This window comes from Haliotis rubra, unplaced genomic scaffold (assembly GCF_003918875.1).
Source record: "Haliotis rubra isolate DU_JTF1 unplaced genomic scaffold, ASM391887v1 Scf318, whole genome shotgun sequence".
Lineage (NCBI taxonomy): Eukaryota > Metazoa > Mollusca > Gastropoda > Lepetellida > Haliotidae > Haliotis > Haliotis rubra.
This window is the reverse complement of record NW_025766989.1, coordinates 346277-355543: the sequence shown is the minus strand read 5'-3', so window position 1 is coordinate 355543 and position 9267 is coordinate 346277.

Here is a 9267-nt window from a genome sequence, read left to right as displayed (position 1 = left end):
TGGGTCCTAAGGACCTGCAGTCTTTCAGGGTTAAGGGCAAATACAGGGTGTTTCAGCCTAATGTCCGAAGGAAATCCGAAGTGGCTCAGGTTTCAAAACGTTTACAAAGAGACATGCAGGTTCAGCTTATTCCTGAATCGCTCCATATCGCCGACGTGTTGCACCATTTATTTACATGTCTTATTAGGGAAAGTGAAAGTCACACCGGCCAGATAGTGACAATAACAGTCGGTTAGTGGGTGAGTAAAGTTAGTTCAATGCCTCTTTCAGCAATAAAGATCAAACTTCGATGATGGGGCAACATGTATACAAGCTGTGTTGTGTTGTATCGCGTGTTTTCACAGACAATAATGCGATGATTGAAATAAATGATTACTAGTTAGGTTAGTGGGTAAAATATGAAATGTTTAATATGAGTACCAAATCATTTCAAATTTTGTGTTTCACCGACTCAAGCCTTACCGTCATCAAATACATTTACTGGAAACTGGGTTTACATGTGGAGAATCGAACCAGGAATGACAAGTGAAAGCTTCAACCAGCTTGCTACATTTATCATGTATTCTTCAGGAAAACAGGAAACAAAAATAGCCTTCCCCGTCTACAATGGTTTTGTAGACAGCCTGGCGTTTCTCGTCCGTGTCGAAGATGGCTAGTCTTCCTCCTGGGACCTCAGTGGCACACACCGACTGAACAGTCGCCCACTTCAGTTTGTCGTCGGCATGAATCTTGTAGCAGAAGTTGAGGTCTTTATTTCAAATGTAGTCTTTAGGACAACCAACCGCATCTGCAATAGTGCGTTAATAAGTGAGTGAGTTACAATTTTACATCGCATCGGCAATATTACAGCGATGAAAACAGGGTAATCAATTTAAATAGCTGTCGACAAAGGAGAGTAAAACCAACTAAACTATCACAGATATATACTTAAAACTAGCAATTAAATCTAAAATACTTTAACTGTAGAGGACGATACAATATGAAAACAGGCTATTGATCGCCAACAACTGAAGGTAGATCACCATACTAGGGTCCATGGGGACTTACAGTACATTTGCTTCCTGCATGGATCCTAGCTGCATTGACCTTCGTTGGACTTACACCATCCCTTCAGCCGCTGGCGATTGTAGGAAAAGTTTAGCCGAATTTTAAATGAACAAGTATACTACGTTTAAAAATCTGGGAAGCTTAAATTGAACTTTGAAAGTGTGTTAATGAGCTCGATGGAATGGTGGATGACTATAAATGTGGAGACAAATCCAAATTCAAATACAATCGAATATTTAACATAGCAACATACCTTCAACATACCAGGAGTGAGTGAGTGGCCTTAGTTTTAGGCCGCCTTTGGCAATATACCAGCAACATCATGGTGGGGGACACCAGAAATGGTTTCCACACATTGTACCCATATGGGGAATCGAACCCGTGTCTGTGGCGTGACGAGAGAACGCTTTAACCACTAGGCTACCCGGCTGCCCCACAACATACCAGGAATCACAAATGAAATATAGAATTCGCACCAACAGCTAACGGAAACTGGCAGCTTGAGAACTCTGCAGCACCACAGTGAGTATGTGAGTGAGTTAATATTCATCGTTACTTTGGCAATATTTCTCAGCCATGTCGTGCAGAGATCAATGTATCTATTAAAGATAAATCATTTTAGACTATAACAAAACTGCCGTCGATGGACAGCAAAACGTCTAGAGTATCACAGATGTAAAGTTAAAACTAGCATGTTAGACACCATGGGGACTTACAGTGCGTTTGCGTCTTGTATGGACCCTAGATGGATTCACACTATCCCTTCGAATGTTAGCAACTTTAGACAATCAAGCCATAAATTAACAAGAGGTTACAACATGACAGTTTTCCTTTCGCCAGTCATCTCAGCCTTCATTTGTGAATGGCTGTGTGTATTTCCATCACAAGGGATAAGTATTTCAATGTAAAAAACTGTTTTTTTACTACTGTTAATTTTCATTTAATTATTGTTTTTTTAAAAGAAATGGAATTGTTGCATACATTTTTACATATGTTTTGTAAATAGATAAATGTTTTATAATTGGTAGTTTAGACTATCAACTCATCTTGTTAGTGGCTGTATTATGGTCCCTCTGAGGGGGGTACGTGCCAAATCAATTATAGTAAATTTAAACGTACTACTATTTTTAACTGAAGCATATGTGTTATTTTAATGTATGGCTAGATTGCCCCAAATTGCTAACATCTGAAGGGATGGTGTAAAATCAGCTAGGGTCCATGCAGGAAGCAAATGTACTGTAAGTCCCCATGGTTCCTAGTATGGTGATCTACCTTCAGTTCTTGGCAATCTATAGCCTGTTTTTATATTGTATTGTCATTTATAGTTATATGTTTTAGATTTAATTACTAGTCTTAAACTGACATCTGTGATAGTCTTTACTGTCCTTCGTTAACGTGGATTTATAACTTACCTGTATTTATCATGAAATTATAACTTGTTTTTAGTCACGATATGGCTGAAATATTGCCGATGTGACTATAAATTTAACTCTCTCTCACTCACTCACTCAGCCAAAGACAAAGATAAATATAAGTGGAATTCATGTAGATGTTCCTAAAATGCTTTAATAAAAAGGTTCGAGACACTAATAAGATGACAAATTCCCGAGATCATGGCTTCATTCTACAAAAAGAAATTAATACTTATTAGTTATTTATATAGCGCTTGTTTCTAGGCCATGAAAGTCTGCTTAAAGGTGCTTTTGAAGAAACAGCTATGACAAAGGGTTTTCCATTGAATGCTGATCCGAATAAGTGTGTTTCAAAGCCTTTTAAAGTCAGATAAGTTCTGAGGTTGAAAAGATATTCCAAAGTACTGGTCCATCTTATGGGAAGGTTTTGTCACGAAAGGAGCTGGAGCGGGATGTCGGTATAGTCAACAAGTGTTGGCTGCTGAATCGTAAAGATCGGGATGGAACATGATCTTTAATACGATCACAGATGTATGATGGTGTCTGTCCTTGCATTGAGTTAAAAACCAGTGCTTGTTCTTAAAAATGAATTCTAATATATATATGGGCAGCCAGTGAAGTTTCTTGAGCACAGGTGTGAACGTCGTCATATTTCTTTGTGCATTTGGATTCAGTCCAAAGAATATCAAAAGTCTTGGTAGGAGCTTACGAGTACTGGCTGCTGTTTCCCTGACGTATCATGCTTATATTTCTCATATGAAAAAGGTGTGGTGGTGTATTTGGACCAAACTCGAGTGATTGGATGAAGTAACATGTACCATGCCCACATTCTGCATTCAAATTTCGAAATCTGTGCGGGATTTTTTAATTTAAAACCATTCTGTTTGAGACTGATGCCATGTCTAGTCGCGAGAGGGAAAATATCATAAACGACGTTACACTGTCACAAATAGTTGACGAAATTGGGGGCGCTAAACTCTGGGATGATACAATCGACAACATCACTCTCTTGCAAGCTGCCGTATAATAAAAACTACATTTACTGTGTTACAGGGATTGACGCAGTTATCAGTGTCGAAGTCGGGCAATATTTACCAGAACTATATTTTCAATAATTGAGTTCCCAAAATTATGAAAGTACTTTAAAACATAAGTATTTTGTGATTCAAACAGTTAATGATGTATTTTCATTATTTTCATTAAAAGAGTAAAACAAACGTTGGTTGTCTTTTTACAACGTTTACATCCATTTGAGACAGACAGTTAAGTTTGTTAAACGTAGGCGTGGCTAAAATTGCAAAGAGTCAATCAGAGAGTTGCTGTCGAAGGCAGTTCAAACCCGTGGTGTAACTATACGATACATCCCGACTGAGATCAAAAGGACAGCAATCGGAGCATGGTACAATATGTGGGAAGTGGAAGGACTGGGCATTACGGCCGGGACAGGTTAGGTGAGGTGAGGTGAATTGGGTTTAACGTCGTGCTTGAGAATATTTCGCTCATATGACGACGTGCATGAGTGTGTATGTGTATGTGCGGCTGCTTGTACTAGCCCAGACTTAAGTTGGTTTTATAGTGCTAGCCCACTGAGATACCATGCCGAAGTGAAGCATGAATACCCCACTCAGACACAGTATACTGACTCCGAGCAGACCAGTCCTTGTTGTACCCATTAATGCCGAGCGCCAGGCAGGGACCAACAAGTACCATATTTTAACGTCTTTTGGTATGACGCGGTCGGACAGGTTAGGACGTGACGGCCGACGTGTGTTGTCGACGTCATGCCCGCTAGATCTAGACCCGGTTTGAGGTATGGCCCAATACTGCCGTTTTCGCGCTGCTGACGAATTTTCCTGCTTCGAAGTTTCTTCAATGGGATTAGATCAATTCTTCTTCAAACCATTCGCGTTTTACTTCAAAAACATCAAAGATGCTGCCGAGGTAGAAATCACCGATGTCCGACATGTTTGTTCAGAAACAAAAGGGTTAACGAGTTCAGTTTATTCATACCCGGTGAATCGGTCACTTTAATTAGCGGTCCTTTTAAGTACAGATTTGAAGAGCTCTCAGCCAATCAGAATCGAGTATCACACAAAGTCGTGCTAGAATGTGGAAATAAGGTCAGCTAAGTCAATTCTTTGTACATTGTATGCTATTGAAAAAAATATTTGTGTTGCATTAATGTTTCTTCTTCATTACAGTATTTGATGGAGCGCTGCTAAACATAATCAAAAGTAGGGATAGAAAAGACAAATTAAACATTGATTTTTTAACCTCCAGAGAGTGGAAAACAGTACACAGAAAACACGTCGTATATTTGTATCATTGATTCCATGTGACCAGACTGTACGGACAGTAAACACATTTCTCAGTTGGTTCCCGAGCTGTCCATTATAGTGGCTGCATTTAAGATGTCCCTTCGGAAACATCTGCATGTCAAGTGGTGTACCAACATGTGTATTATGCTATGCTGTTCCTTGGGTAAGTATGGTTTACGTGGGATTATTGTTGATACCACAGTGATATTGCATTTGCTCTGAGTTTGATGAATATCTTTTAGATTTCCTGTAAAATCCACAAGAAAAACATTGGTATTTACAAAAATTTACAATTTGTAAATATCATATTTACAAAAACTTCCAAAATTGTAAAGATGATATTTACAAGGCTTGTAATTTTATTTGTAAATTTAGGAAGGATTCTACCACTACGTCTTTCAATTTTTCCTTTGCCCAAGGATGCCCATGAGTGTATAGACTTAACTGTTTCACGCATCTGTTGTTCTGTTAGAGTTCATAGTGTTGATATACATCATGCATCTTGCATGTGACATATTTATTCATGAGAACTGCAAGAGTAAGTGGCTTTAGTATTATCCATTTGTGTGCTTTATCAGAGATACATTTTTGAAAGTTGGGATCATGTTTAAAGCAAGTGTTTTCTATTCACCGTCCTATGCGATCAACAAGAAACCAAATCTATATATTAGTATAACTTTACTCATCTACATCCTTCTTGTTCTAAGTGTCAAAAATTGATATTGACTGTTATATTTGACCCTAGTAATGCTAGCATTTTCCACAATACCGTTTTAAGTGTATGCTTTATTTGTTATCCAAAAAGGGCAAATAAGTTTTCCCCTGTCACTGTTCGTGTAAATACAAATTACATACACCATGTTAAATGGACAAAGGTGTATTACATGTCATAAACGTGAACCCTTGCCGGGGCATGATAGGCTTATTGTAGTAGAATACATACTCTAATTAACACCTGCCACAAGGTTTCGACTGTTTGGGATTGTGCTCAGAGACGGTGTTATGCAATTTGTGTATTCACGAAATATCATGAGTGAGTGAGTTAATATTTAGCGTCACATCGGCAATATTTGAGCCATATCGTGACAAGTATATCAATATTAAAATCAATAAATTTAAAATGTAAAAAACTGCCATCGAAGGACAGTAAAAATACTAGAGCATCACAGATATACTTGTAACACTAGTACGCTATATCATAAAATTAAATCACTATGAACAATACAAAATAAAACGGGCTATAGATCATCAACAACCGAAGGGAGATCACCATTATAGGGACTTACAGTTCTTTGGCTAGTTGCATGGACCCCAGATGGGTTTACACCATCGCTTCAGCTGCTGGCGATTGTGCTGAGTTTTAACCATTTAATTTATTAAAAATAACAAATATACTACGATTAAAAGTTTGGTAGTGCTGAATTGATTTTGAGGGATTAGGACTTACGTAACCTCTCAGGAGGACAATAATTTTACAATACTTCAAGCCCCTTTGAGGGTACAGCCCCTAACAATCACAGTTGCTATAGCTAATTTATACTAGCATGTTTAAAATATCAATTATCTATTTACAAACATATTCAAAATTTATCTAATTCTAGTTCTTTAAAAGAAGTATTGTAAAATTATTGTCCCACTGAAAGGGTACGTAAGTCCCAAAACATTCAAAGTCAGTTTAAATCTATCCAACCTTTTTAATCGTAGAATATGTGTTTTTTTAATGTATGGCTTAATGTGTCTAAACTGCTAACGGCTGAAGGGATGGTATAAATCCAGCTAGGGTCCATGCAGGAAGCAAATGTACTGTAAGTCCCCATGGTCCCTAGTATGGTGATCTACCTTCAGTTGTTGGCAATCTATAGCCATTGGTGAAGGTTGTGCAGGGGTAAGTGTCGATATCAAGTGCCAGATAACTCCGATGTCATTATGTGGATACAATTCATTGTATTACTTTACGCTGATGACACGGTTATTTTGGATGTTACACCAGAAGGCCTACAAAGGTCACTTAATGCTTTCTGTGATTACTCAACTTCGATGAAGTTGAATGTGAATATGAGTAAAACTAAAATATTCATATTTGGAGGAGGGCCAGCATAATCCTCGAAACTAACATTCTTTTACGGTAAGAAGGTTTTAGAAATAGTTGATAGCTATACATATCTTGGGATTAATATGCATAGAATTAGACGATTTAAAAGCAGAATAAAAACATTATGTGACAAAGCAATGTATGCATTACTCAAGAAAGCCCGTAACCTAAACCTACCTTTGGATACGGTGTTAGCATTATTTGATACTTTAGTTGTTCCTATCCTAACATATGGCTCAGAGGTATGGGGTTTTGAAAATTTGGACTTAATTGAACGGGTACACCTTAAATTTCTTAAACTAGCTGCATGTTAAGAAACTCTACGCCGTGTTTTAATGTATATGGCGAACTTGGAAGACAGCCGTTACATATTAAGATATACAAACGTAGGATAGCTTTCTGGCATAAGTTGAATCTTCCAAATGATGTAATAAAATAATCCCAAGTAATTTATAATTTTGTCACATTGGACTCTCAAATCAATTGAAACGATTATTCCTGGCTCAATTCCATCAGGCGTATCCTAAATAATCTTGGACAAAGTAATGTTCTAAACAACCCACTTCGGTATTCCACTCCATGGTTAGTATCAAATGTTGAACGAATCCTTAAAGATCAGTTTATTCAAAATTGGAGAGAAAATACCATGGTAAGCCCAAAAGGTATCTATTATCAATGGTACAAACACTCCCCAGATTTTGAAATATATCTTCTCCTTCCTAAAGCTACATCACAGCAACTATTAATGTTCCGAACCATAAACCATAACCTACCGGTTGAGACTGGCCGCTGGAGTGGAGTACCCAGAGAAGAGCGACTTTGCCCTCTCTGCAGCTCACCAGCAGTTGCAGATGAGTTCCCTTATCTTTTTAAATGTGAAGCCTTTATTTCAGAAAGATCAATTTTTATCCCAAATCAATTTCTACAATGGCCGAATTTCTCAAAAATGGCGAAACCTCTTCAAATCCAAAAGAACAAACAGTTTACGTAACTTAGCAAAATATATTAGAATTGTTTCCAAAAGGCCCCAAATAAAACCTAATTTGTAACATTTACGCCTTTTCAAATGATATATCTTTCTACATGTATATGTATTGTAAACTTCGATGTACATCCCTGCTATCTTGGCATTTATTATATTCATCTGTATTTAATTGTTTCATGTACCACTGTTGGTGGGGTTTTGAGAATAAAGATGATGATGTAATAAGGTTATTTCCAGATTCCACATTAATCTATTACTTACTATTCGTTCCATGGTTTAATAGCGACATGTTATAGATGGTGGTATGTAATTAGAAGGATCAACACGACCCCGACCAGACTATGCTATAGGGACGACAGTGGCATTATGCCACGAGGGTGGAAAATTCCCCACAAGTCCATCTTTCATGAAATTATTTTTAGAAGTGTTTCCAGACATTATTCAGGTAAATGCTTCACTCGCTCTTTGTGTATATTATCCCGTTGCGCTGTCACTAACTTGCTCTAATGATGTATGGAGCTCACGTAGTGAAAATAATTCGTTGTAGCCTCTGCCATTGCCTGAGTTGAAATATCTTTTCTTCACCTAGTGTTTCTGATACTTTTGAAACCCGGGGTTTCACCAAGTTTACGGGCAATGTCAGCGTTATCAGTTAATAAAATGTCACCGTCCGTCAGATGGTGAACAGTTACTGTAGATTATGAACCTTTGCTTTTCATTCTTTGTATCGAGTTTCACATCTTTGACATTTTGTGTACAGAACGTTTTTACTCCAAGATAGTTTCTCCAAGTTCGACGCTTTTAACCCATATATGCATATGGTCTTAGTTTGTGCGCTAGTTTCTGTTGGTAAGTAGTGAATGGAATGGGGTGTCATTTTACCATAAAATATTTTTTCCGTACTTTCTTTACAATGCAAAAGTGAGTCCTAAAAATGGGACGATGTGCACCGATGGGTACTGGGTTATTTTGCAGTGTTGGATAGGTGTCTGCACAGGACGTCGACCTTTGGGTGAAATGTCACGGTTCAGGTAAGAAAAAAGGTCGACGTCCTGTCCATTTGACATTATACCAATTAACAGGGGATTAAAAAGACAGAGATAATCCAGTGTTTACACAAGGTGATCCGGATTACGCGGTTGAAAGCACAGACAACAGGAGAAAAGTATTATATTTCGTCCATTTTATTTCTGATTCGAAATCATCCCACATGAAGCAGGTGAGATGCAGCATCTGCAAAATCTCTGGTGTTGATGAGTCCATTCCTAAGATCATGTCTTAGGACTCCTTAGGACTCCAAATCCCTGTACTTCTTTTTCTTCAAGGGACGTTTTTGTCCACCGCCGAACTGCAACAGGCGGACTTCAGTGTGAGTCTGCTCCTTTGCAAGAAACTTGAAAATTTCAAAGATAT